We start from the raw sequence: 13,077 nt of genomic DNA on the forward strand, positions 1-13,077 counted from the left end.
TGGATTTGGTTAAGCCAAACATCAGAAGAGATGTGGAGAACAGGCAGTTTCAGAATATGAATGAAAGGCTGACCAGGAGTTTTAAGATAGGTCAACCAGTTTTGGCCCGGGACTACCGCACAGAGAAATGGCAGCCAGCAAGCATCTGTACGCGGCAAGGACCTCTAATGTATACCGTGGACGTTGGAGAGAGCATTGTAAGACGCCATGCTGACCAGATTCTAGAGTCACTGGAAAACGTCAATTCCACACCACGATCCGATATACCTGGTGATGAAACCGAAGTACCAATTGCATCTACCTCAGAATCGGTGATATTGGAAGCAGACGAACCAAACGACGACGTTGATCCCGAATCAACTTTGCCAGAAGAACCTGATATCCCAAAGAGGCGTTATCCAGACAGAATCAGGAAGCCTCCTCAAAGACTGAACTTATAATTGCTTAACTTCAGCTAATGTATCTAGCAACTGTAATTGTAAATATGTTATTTAATTATTAATCGAATGTTATGTACTCTTTAGCTAAAAGGAACTATATTCTGCAGCCCCTGTATACTGCAGTACCAGTAGTGACCACCCCTGTATATAAGCCTGTGTAGTAACTTTTGCACAGTAGTTCCAGTTTGTCTCCACTCAGTAATGACCTGTTATAACCAACTCCTGCAGTCTGTGTCTCAATTACACACGGACATAATAGTTGTTTGTTAGCTTTTACTAGTTTTTATATATTGGCATGTATGGTGGAATTTCTCACCTCTTTCAATCTTTCCTTCCTCTTATTATCTTCAGCAGTCAAAATCTAAGTAGGAGCAACTAACCACTACTCCCCAATTTATTTTGCCTTTTCTTTTACTCTTGGTGTCCTGCATTGTGGGTCTTGGCCCTTCATCTAAACTTCTAAAAAAAAAGGGGTAATAACTACTTTATTCCATAAAAAAACTGCATTGATCCTGAAAACCCTGCAGTTACAAAATAACTTTTATTATTAAGGGAAACCAATGTGTTCCACACATCAGAGGATAGCAATGAAAATAGTTCAAAGCAGTTGTAAAAATCTTATCGTTCAGACTAAGATTAACAAATACAAAAGTCTGATCATTCCAGGATTAGGAAACATTTGACTGGCCATGTTAAATGAGAAATTTAGTAACCCAACTGATAACAGTTGTTATACTTTTTAAATCATGTGGTGAGAAAGGGAGAAGAGAAAAATTGACTTGACTCTTCATTTTGTTAAGAAGCAGACATAACAGGATGCAGCAAGCAGAAAACAGTAATAAGCAAGATCTCTCAAATTTTACCTTGGTAGTCGAGAGATTTAGACAAGCTACACTGAGTGATTGGCAAGGTTAATGTGTGTCCCAACAACTGTGATTTCATAAGTTACGGCTAACTTTGCACTGGAATTTCTGCTCCAGGTCTGAGGAGAAAGTACGTGAAGTTTTCCTTTTGGTATTCTCTATAGCTATTTTGGATTGCTGCAGGATGTTGAGGTACAGTTATAGTGGCCTTTGTCGTTCAGCATAAACATGCCGGCCTGACTCAAGAACTAGCAGTGTGAGTACTACTATTTTAGTAAATCTTGAAACCAAATTGGGGTGTGAATTTTGATACTGAACCTGAATCTACAGTCGGATACTAGTAATACTGCTTCATGATCCTCCTCCTCAACCTGTAGCATTGGCAAGGCACATTTGACAGTCAATATGCCTGGGGTGAAAATGTCCTATGGCTACAGAATAGTATCTATATTCCTGTATGCTAATGCATCAGTAACTGAAACCATTGAATCTATATAATTAAAAGCCTTACATCCAGTGTGTATCCATCTCATCATACACTACAAAAGCATCACACCCGATAGTGACATAAATGGTATGCACCTCAAAAGCACCATGACCTAGAAATTCGACTTGGGCGGTGGTGCAAAACGAGCGGTATCGGATCAGCCGCCCATTACGCGCAGCGCCTGATATTCAGTATTGGTGTCAATTGCTAGGCCCATATCTCCACAAGGTAAACAACATTGTAATTGGGTGAGATGAGCATTCATCTATTAAGTTACCAATTAAATATATTGATTTCTTAAACATGAACAAATCAAAATCAGTTTGATTCGGTTCATAGGTACCAATGGGGAATGAGTAAACAGGAGAAAAATGACCTAAATCACTCAACATTTTTTTTGAAGCCATCGATCTGAAACTGGCAAGTATTAAAAGCTGCTCAAATAGTTTTGTAATCTTGATTTGGGCCACCAGCTGCTTCTGGGAACAGTTTTGGAGTTTCAGGTATTTGCTTCCTGCTAATTAAAACACTGTGATTACATTCCGATATTACAACAGTGACTACACTTCAAAAAGTACATCATTAGCTGTAAAGCACTTTGGGATGCCTGGTGGTCATGAACGATGCTATATAAATGCAAGTCTTTTTTTCTTTTATGATTACAAATGCAGGTTGGTTTCTGCCAGCAGGATATGGAAATGACAGTCCAAGAGCACTACCAAGCTGACTGGATGACCATAGCTATCTTTCTCCTTTACTAGTGCAAGTTACACGTGTTTTCTTCAATAAAACCTTCTCCCTAAACTGCTCACATTGCCGGGAAAGCACCGTATGATGCTACAGTACTACAAATGGAACATTACATAACAGATGGTTAGTACGTCCCCCATATTTATTTGATGTGTAGTATTCTAGCAATTTTCTATTGTTGCGTAAAGTGACAGACGTTACCACAAGTGCTGGATTACAGCCAGTGATAACCATGTGACACGGCGCAGTAAAACATGCAGCAACAGTGCTCCGTAAAGGCTGCCCAGGCATATACTGCCATCCCTAGCTGAAATGTTTACCATTTGATTTATTTTTGCGCACTTTATTCTGTTACAAAACCCTCATTTGTGTAACAAAGTAGACTGAAATTTGGGGGGAAAAACAACCTTTTTAAGAGTGTAAAGAAAGAAAAGAGAAACTTGTATTTAGATAGCACCTTTCGCGACCTCAGGATGTCCCTAAGCGCTTTATAGGCAATCAAGTGCGTTTTTGAAGTGTAGTGACTGTTGTAATGTAGGAAACGTGGCAGCCAATTTGCGCACAGCATGATCCCACAAACAGCAATGTGATAATGACCAGATCATCTGTTTGTGATGTGTGTACATTTTATAATTAGCCCAGAATTTGCTGCAAAATAAGTGTGAATGAGGCACGCCGTTATTAATGTGCAAATCAGCCAGCAACTTTTAGCAAGGGAAAGACACCCCGTGAATTGTGAATCGCCACAAGTTGCTGGCAGATTTGTGCTGCTCCACCATTAGCTTCGTGAAAACAGCATCTCTCCCTTAATCTCCGCGTGTGTTTGCTGCATTTGCACATTAATTGCTTATTAAACTCACAAAAATTTAAGCGTAGTAATTAATTGCGCAAGTACCCTTTTAATTACATGATAATTGTTAATGACTGCCAATCAACCTCTCTTGCGCAGTAAGTAAACAATTATAACTTGTCTGTCTTATTCCTTCAGGTAGTGAATTATTGTTAGAGACTTTAAAAATGTCAGATTTTAAAATTAAACTAAATCTTAATTTTCCTTTCTATCTCTTTTTCCTCTCAATCAATCTTTCTTTCCCTCTCTATTTCTCTTTCTGTACCTGATTGACATTGAATTCACCCACTCTAATTCACCCTCCTTCTCAGTCCTTAATCTATTTATTTTTTAATCATTGTTACATTGTTTGTCCCATTGTTCATAAAGGTCCCAGATGCCCTTGCCACGCTGTTATCAGCTCGCACTTCCCGAAACTTTGTGGCCAAAAATGTTTTGAGTTGAAGGGTGCAGGAACAAGTATAACGAACAGGAGACGTGCAACATGCCCCACTCCAGTCAGCAGAGGGAATAGGAAGTAATGGATGTGACTGGGTCATGGCCTATTTCCTGCTCTGTTGTGTGTGTGGGGGGGGGGGGGGGGGGAGTGTAATGGGTCAGAGTCCATTTTTTTCACAATGTTGAACTAAGCCAAGGGAAATGTCCATCTCTATGGAAGGGGGTGGGGAGGAGTGATTTACTTCTCAATAGTGGGGGGGGGGGGGGGGGGGCGGGGCTGGTAGCAGTATTGGTTTCTGTTAGATCCGTGTATTTTTGATGTTGTGTGTCCTTCAATAACTAGACACGAGACGGCAGGGAACAATTAACAGGTGTTTACTGGATGAGGGTTACTCTAAAACTAAACGTACAGATTTCTACTCAGGGTTTATATACAAGTGTGGTCACTGCCGGTACTACAGTATACAGGAGCTGTAAAAAGTAGTTCTCCCCTTAAAGGTACATACACTACAATTCCTCCCCTTTTAGATTGACAGCACCATAACATTCATTTAACAATTAACACTTTTAACATGCACATTACTAAAAATAGTCCATTTATAAATTCAGTCTTTGGGGCGGCTTCCTGATCCTTTCTGGATAGCGCCTTTCCTGAGTGTCTTGTTCTTGGTGCGGAGGCCCCCTGTCGTCAGTTGGTTCATCAGCTTCCGATGCTACTGTTTCTGGGATAGATGCTACCTGTATGTCGGGTTCATCACCAGGTGCGCGAGACATGGGGTTGACTCGTTCCTGTGACTCTAGGATCTGGTCGACATGGCGTCTCACAATGTTCTCCCCAACATCCACTGTGTACATTAGTGGCCCCTGCCGTGTGCATATCGTCCCTGGTTGCCATTTCTCTGTTCGGTAGTCGCGGGCCAAGACTGGTTGCCCTACATTGAAGCTCCTTGTCGGCTTCTCAGTGATGTGCTGGAATTGCTTATTCTCAACATCTCTTCGTACATTTGGTCTGAGCAAATCCAGACGAGATCTCAACCTTCCGTTAAAGAACATCATGGCCGGGGTCTAGTTGGTGACTGCATGTGTCGCATTTCGGTAGGCTAACAGGAAATTGTCCACCTTATGCTGCAGTGGAATGTCGTCATCGCACATGGCCCTTACTGCTTTCTTAAAGGTTTGTACGAACCTCTCAGCCAATCCATTTGTGGCTGGATGATACGGGGCGGATGTGTAATGCCTTACCCCATTCCTTTTCATGAATCTTCGAAACTCTTCAGACACAAACTGTAGTCCGTTATCAGAGCAAATCTGCTCTGGCAAGCCGTTCCTGTCAAATATGGTCCGTAGGACTGCAATAGTTTTCTCCGTGGTGGTGGACGACATTTTGATCACCTCAGGCCATTTCGAGTGTGCATCCACGGCTATTAGAAACATTGAGTCCATGAATGGACCAGCAAAATCAATGTGCACCCATTGCCATGGAGATGAGGGCCACTCCCATGGGTGTAGAGGGGCATGTGGTGGTGCATTTTGGACCTTCTGGCATCCTGAACAGCTCTTTGTCAGGTCCTCAATTTGCTGATCGATCCCCGGCCACCACACAAGCCCTGGCAAGGCTTTTCATTTTCACCCCTCCCAGATGGCCTTCGTGAAGCTCATTTAGTACTCTCTCCCTTAACTTGGGTAGAATTACCACTCGGGATCCACATATCAAGGTCCCCTGGCATACTGACAGCTGTTCTCTTCTGGATCAGAATGCTGGCAACAGTGAGTCGCCATGGGTTGGCCATCCCTTCACCGTCAAGTCATGTACCCGAGACAGTGTCGGGTCATTTTGGGTCTCCTTCTGTATATCAGCGTTAGTTACTGGCAAGCGTTCAATTATAGTCGAATAAAATATTTCGACAGGGTCCACTGCTGGTGCTTCCTCCGCAGTAGGCAGTGGCAGGCGTGATAGCCCATCAGCGTTTCCATGCTGTTTCGTGCCCTTATACTCGATTTCATATTGGTTCGCCCCTAGAAAAAGGGACCATCTTTGTAGCCGTTGCGCAGTCATCACCGGCACGCCCTTCTTTGGATTAAAGATGGAGACAAGTGGTTGGTGGTCAGTCAGCAAGGTGAACTTCTGCCCGTGCAGATAGTGGTTGAACTTTTTCACTCCCCACACTAGGCTGAGGGCCTCCCTGTCAATCTGGGCGTAGTTACGCTCGGCTGAGGTTAGTGACCGAGACGCAAAGGCTACCGGCCTCTCCGAGCCGTCCGGGAACTTGTGCGACAGCACCGCTCCAATGCCATAGGGTGATGCATCACACGCCAACCGAATTGGTCGTGCTGGGTTGAAATGAGCCAACACCTCTTTTGATGTGATCAATTCTTTGCACTTCTGGAAAGCTCGTTCAGTGGGTGTAGTACTGTAGACAAATTCGGCAAGAACTTATGGTAGTAGTTCACCAGCCCGAGGAACGACCTCAGTTGTGACACATTTTCCGGTGCTGGAGCCTTGACTACTGCCTCAATCTTTTCAGGGGACTTATGTAACCCCTCTTCATCAATAACGTGGCCACAATACGAGATCTGCTTCTGGAAAAACTCGCATTTGTGGTGATTTGCTCGGAGCCCATATTCCTTCAATCTAGTGAGCACCTGCTCCAGGTTGGCAAGGTGAGCACTGTCATTTTCACCCGTGACCAGGATTTCCTCCAAATAACACTGGGTCCCTGGAATCCCTTGCAGGACTTGATCCATTGCCCTTTGCCAAATAGCCGGAGCTGATGCTGCCCCGAACACCAGCCAGTTTTATTGGTAGAGACCTTTATGAGTGTTGATCGTGAGGTACTGTTTCGAGGCTTCTTCTACCTCCATTTGCAGGTACGCCTGGGCCAGATCAATCTTAGTGAAACGTTTCCCTCCAGATAGCGAGGCGAAAATATCTTCAAGCCGCGGAAGCGGATATTGTACCGTGTGAAGGACTGGGTTCACTTTCACCTTAAAGTCCCCACAGATGCGAACTTTCTTTGGTTCCCCAGGCGTATTACTCAACGACCTCTTCATTACAGGAACGATGGGTGGGGCCCACTCACTCCAGTCCACTTTGGACAGTACTCCTGAACGTTCCAAACCTTCCAGCTCTGCTTCGACAGCTGGGCGGATCGCATAAGGCACCGGTCTGGCCTTAAAAAACTTTGGGCTTGCATTTTCCTCTATTTTGACCGTCGCTTTTATGCCTTTTAGTGTTCCAAGTCCCTCCTGGAACACTTCTTGTGCATCAGTTAGCATTTTTGACAGTCGTCCAGGTGTGGCCTCGTCATCCTTTTTGGCATCTACAGTCAGTGCTTGTATGGAATGCCAATCTAGCTGTATCTTCCGGATCCATTCACGTCCTAGGGACTACAAGCGGCTATTGTCACATATACCCTTGAGAGATACAGAGATTGTCTTGAAGACGTACACGGGGCAAAAAGTCTACCCCAAGGAAAAATAAGGGTGAACGTTATATATAATGGCAAGGAAACACCAAAAATGGACCTATATGTATTGCCAGATGGAGGACCACCACTACTAGGGCGTGAATGGATCCGAAAGATACAGCTAGATTGGCATTCCATACAAGCACTGACTGTAGATGCCAAAAAGGATGACGACGCCACACCTGAACGACTGTCAAAAATGCTAACTGACGCACAAGAAGTGTTCCAGGAGGGACTTGGAACACTAAAAGGCACGAAACAGCATGGAAACGCTGATGGGCTATCACGCCTGCCACTGCCTACTGCGGAGGAAGCACCAGCAATGGACCCTGTTGAAATATTTTATTCGACTATAATTGAACGCTTGCTAGTAACTAACGCTGATATAGAGAAGGAGACCCAAAATGACCTGACACTGTCTCGGGTATATGACTTGATGGTGAAGGGATGGCCAACACATGGCGACTCACTGTTGCCAGCATTCTCATCCAGAAGAGAACAGCTGTCAGTATGCCAGGGGACCTTGATGTGTGGATCCCGAGTGGTAATTCCACCCAAATTAAGGGAGAGAGTACTAAATGAGCTTCACGAAGGCCATCTGGGAGGGGTGAAAATGAAAAGCCTTGCTAGGGCTTATGTGTGGTGGCCGGGGATCGATCAGCAAATTGAGGACCTGACAAAGAGTTGTTCAGGATACCAGAAGGTCCAAAATACACCACCACATGCCCCTCTACACCCATGGGAGTGGCCCTCATCTCCATGGCAACGGGTGCACATTGATTTTGCTGGTCCATTCATGGACTCAATGTTTCTAATAGCCGTGGATGCGCACTCGAAATGGCCTGAGGTGATCAAAATGTCGTCCACCACCACGGAGAAAACTATTGCAGTCCTACGGACCATATTTGCCAGGAACGGCTTGCCAGAGCAGATTTGCTCTGATAACGGACCACAGTTTGTGTCTGAAGAGTTTCGAAGATTCATGAAAAGGAATGGGGTAAGGCATTACACATCCGCCCCATATCATCCAGCCACAAATGGTTTGGCTGAGAGGTTCGTACAATCCTTTAAGAAAGCAGTAAGGGGCATGTGCGATGATGACATTCCACTGGAGCATAAGGTGGACAATTTCCTGTTAGCCTACTGAAATGCGACACATGCAGTCACCAACCAGACCCCGGCCATGATGTTCTTTAACGGAAGGTTGAGATCTCGTCTGGATTTGCTCAGACCAAATGTACGAAGAGATGTTGAGAATAAGCAATTCCAACACATCAATGAGAAGCTGACAAGGAGCTTCAATGTAGGGCAACCAGTCTTGGCCCGCGACTACCGAACAGAGAAATGGCAACCAGGAACCATATGCACACGGCAGGGGCCACTAATGTACACAGTGGATGTTGGGGAGAACATTGTGAGATGCCATGTCGACCAGATCCTAGAGTCACAGGAACGAGTCAACCCCATGTCTCGCGCACCTGGTGATGAACCCGACATACAGGTAGCATCTACCCCAGAAACAGTAGCATCGGAAGCTGATGAACCAACTGACGACAGGGGGCCTCCGCACCAAGAACAAGACACTCAGGAAAGGCACTATCCAGAAAGGATCAGGAAGCTGCCCCAAAGACTTAAATTTATAAATGGACTATTTTCAGTTAATGTGCATGTTAAAAGTGTTAATTGTTAAATGAATGTTATGGTACTGTCAATCTAAAAGGGGAGGAATTGTAGTGTATGTACCTTTAAGGGGAGAACGACTTTTTACAGCTCCTGTATACTGTAGTACCGGCAGTGACCAAACCTGTATATAAACCCTGAGTAGAGATCTGTACGTTTAGTTTTAGAGTAACCCTCATCCAGTAAACACCTGTTGATTGTTCCCTGCAGTCTCGTGTCTAGTTATTGAAGGACACACAACATCAAAATACACGGATCTAACAAAAGTGGTCCCAATTGCTAATCAACAGTGAGTTTAGAGGGAAGAAGTCTGAATATTTTGCAGTGGGGTCAGGCACTCAGCATGAGCCTGGACATTGTGAAGTCTAACGCTTCAAGTTGGCAATGATCAATTTTAAATTTCACTGCAATTCACAACTGTGCTAAATAATGGCAAGGCTACTTCTGAAGCCACTACAGAAAAATTACCATCTCTGCTGAAAAATTGCCTTTGGGGGTATCGGGGCTATTCAAAATAATAAAAGTAATTGTCACTCCCAAATGTTTGGAGGTTGAAGGAGGAGATATTGTGAAATGTTAGCTCTTGGATCAGTTTCTTTCTGGACATCTATAGGAAAAGAAGAGGGACGTATGCTGGTATTCTGGCAGTGAAACATCCCTTCAAACAAATCTTATGGATATTGCTGTAGTGTATTGCATGTCTGTGTGTCACTGAGTAGGGGGAAAATAATAAGCAAACAATGCTTCTATCCCCAGCTTGGACTAAGTCTACAACCTTACCCTCCTCCACTCCTACTATGGTTTCCTGCTTCAACATTTTAAGGGTGCTTTCTTAAAATTAGTCAATTCCCCCAATTGCAATACCTTTCTCTAGTTTGCTTTTGCTCATGTCTCTTATGTGACCATTTTTCCTTTAAGCAGATACAGCCTATATGGTTTTAGAATTGCAAAGGCCAGAGACACCAACATCCAAGTTGCCACCCTGCATCGGAACTTGTTTAAGTTCACGAACATGTAGCGTGCACACAAGCACTGTGGGCTCAACTTACAATACTAATGTGCTTGTGTAAAAGTGCAGAAATATTGGTTGAGTACTTTGCATGCTGTCTCAGTGAAGTTGCACCAAGTTGTGAGTAAGCTCTCTGATATGAATATGATGACCATAGATTCTGCAGACAAAAACTAGGTCATTTTAGTTTTGCAATCTTCATGATGCCTCAAAACATCTTTAGCATTTGCTCCCACATTTAGACATGGGAGATTGTGTTCACTCACTTAGCCACCTCTATTCAGGCATTCTGAACAGCTGTTCTAATAGGCGGATGCCAGTCTGCCCCACAGGCAGACCTTTGCTGCACTAGTTGGAGCATCACCTCTAGGGCAGCATCTTCACATGGAGCTGTCTTGTTCCTTAGCCTTTTCCCTGCCATGAGGTAGAGATCGATTTTGATACATTTATTCACTTAATGCACCTCCTCTTTAAATGATAGCAAGGAGACTTTAAGGATGGTTGTTGCACCAGTTATCCTGCCCCCACTATCAGTGGGCTCCTTATGTTTGCACCTATCTGTGCATGGTGAACAGGAAGCATGTTAATTAACTGACCTTGCAAAATCAGGGACAGTAAATCAATCCCTTAGGGCTGGATTTTGTCAATGGAGGCAACTTGGAGGCAGGACTGCTGCTTGTCATGTCAATGTCCCACCTCCATCCTCACCTGACCATTCAGAGGGATTTTCCCCTGATGGAGTTGGTTAAGCCCACGGGCTCAGCAAGCCAATTAGGGAAGAAATCACTGACAGATCACATCAATGTCAGACGTGCTATCTGTCATGACTTCTTGAAAGAAGAAATGACAGCGTTTGACAGCTCTGTAAAGCTGTCAAACACTGACATTCTCTTGAGTTTGATTCGTATTTGTGGTGAGAACTGAAAAAACATTGTAAAAAAGTAAATTTCAGATGTCTGATGGATCGGAGGGTCCATCAGCCATTACCTGAAATTGACAAGGTGGATATCCACTCTCCCAATCCAGCATGGCTAAAGGCTACAGAAGTAAAAAAAGGTAAGTGAACACTTTTATAAACTTATCACTTACCTTGCATACTTACCACTCCACACTTGCACCCATCACTCACCTCTACACCTTACTTCCAGGTGCCTCTGACCGCCGCAGACCTCCTCCACGTCTCCTCTAACCCAGCGGGGTTCTCCGAGGTCGGGAAGCCTTCACCTGTGAAGGTAAAGTGGCACTAATCCCTTTTTCTGCCTGTTAACTACCTGTTAACAGGCAGTTAAAAGGATTAAAAGTCTTTCCTGCCTCCAGGAGACGGGACCCGAAGCTGGACATCTTCCCGCCTCCTGGCAAAAGGGCACGGAGGCGGGATGGGGGTGAGTGGCAAACCTGCCCCTAATTTCTCCGATTTTACGTGCTGTCCCGCCTCCATGCCCGCCTCCTCGGGGCTTGGAAAATCAAGCCCAAAGTCTCTTTAACCCATTTTCTCTTGCTTTGATTTAAATGTTTTGCAGTTATCTTGAGGGCAACATGACTGAATGAAAGTCAAGACTTTTATTGCCAATCAACACTAGACTTCACAAGATATGGATTTTTGATGGCTAAGCCTTCAGACTGTTGGAAGATGCCCCCAGCTGTGAGAACTGAATTCCATGAGTTGTTCAAGTTAATGTTTCTCAGCCCATGGTACTCAGTTCTGCAGCTTGGAAGCTTTTTACCTCCATGCAGTGGCCACTTGTTTGGGACAGCCTGCGTACACTAATGAGGTAAGTAAGCAACCAAAAGTCTGTGTCATTTAGAGATATTGGAAAACCCAGCAATTTACACCTAAGTTACAATTTGTAAAAATATTATTAATGGAAGCGGTGACTCATAGAAAAAGACATTCTTTGTGCAACTTAATACGTTATTCTCTTGCAATAAAACTGTTCTACTTGAGCAATAGTGAAATCCGAGCAGTACTTGAAGCTAATATTTTGTCTCACCTTGTGCTTATTATAGAGGATTCATTAATCTTGTGGAAGAGGAGACATTTAACAAGCAACTTGGGAAATAATTTCATCAGTTTGAGGAAACCCCTTCAAATTGCTGGCAAATGGAATGAGCAGGAGCAATGCACTGAACCAACGAGCACAAGCACCCAATGCAAAGACACATTTAAATAATGGGCAGATGAAATAATAATCTGTAATGGAACCATGACCTACCCAAGTGAGACGTTAAGGACTGAAAATAGCAGGAAGATAGAATAGGGCATAGCTTTGGAGGTAAGAAAAGCAAAATTCTTAGAGCAAATTAAAAAAAGAGTGTAATGGGGGAGGAGAGTGTAATATGTAGGAACTGCTGCACATTCATGTACCTAACAAGTTAGTAGAAGCAAGTACAGCCAGTCAACAAAAGGCATATCAATCATTCAAAATGATAGGAGACCCATAGAAATTGTCTGTGACAGCATCATTTCATGTTATATTATGCTTTCATATAGTTGGTTCTTTTAGACTGGCAGAATTGGATTTTGTAGATAATGCAGATACATGGGTGAGATCAGATGGCTAAACTTTATAGAATAGGCACTTTATTTAATCGTGCAGAATTCTTGTAGACAGCACAGTGTAGGTTGGCCTGCCATAATTTTTCCTGTCTTCATCTCAATCCATATTAGCTATCTTTTTGCTTAATGCAAGTAGATGTTTGAATATTTCTGCCTTCAATAAATGTTATATCTTTCATCACACCAATATGGTTTTTATACATAAAATAAATCTATATTCTATATGCAGTGCTGTTTTCAGATAGGGGTAGGTTTTTATTTAAACAATAAAGGTACTTCTTGCTATATTGCCCTTAAATACACTACTACTCTCACATCTGTGGAAAGTATGAAACCTTTTTAAAAATTAAAACATTGTGAACAAGCAACTAAGATAATCTTCATTATTCTGCTTTTATATAACGTCTTTCATGACCTCAGGATGTCCCAAAGCTCTTCACAGCCAATGAAATACTTTTGAAGTGTCGTTGCTGTTGTAATGTAGGAAACACAGCAGCCAATTTGTGCACAGCAAGGTCCCACAAACAGCAATGCGA

At 43.5% G+C, this 13,077-nt stretch overlaps 1 long non-coding RNA gene across 1 annotated transcript in view; it reads left to right on the forward strand.

The window, feature by feature from the left end:
* Window positions 1-12,724, forward strand: part of LOC147113807 (uncharacterized) — a 70,857-nt gene extending 58,133 nt beyond the window's left edge. The window contains exons 2-3 of the long non-coding RNA XR_015079274.1: window positions 2,462-2,663; window positions 11,992-12,724. This is a non-coding gene — a long non-coding RNA (uncharacterized LOC147113807). The remainder of the gene's footprint in view (window positions 1-2,461; window positions 2,664-11,991) is intronic.
* Window positions 12,725-13,077: the final 353 nt, after the last annotated feature.

Source organism: Somniosus microcephalus, chromosome 8 (genome assembly GCF_052327205.1).
Source record: "Somniosus microcephalus isolate GS21.2 chromosome 8, FLI_Smic_1.0, whole genome shotgun sequence".
Lineage (NCBI taxonomy): Eukaryota > Metazoa > Chordata > Chondrichthyes > Squaliformes > Somniosidae > Somniosus > Somniosus microcephalus.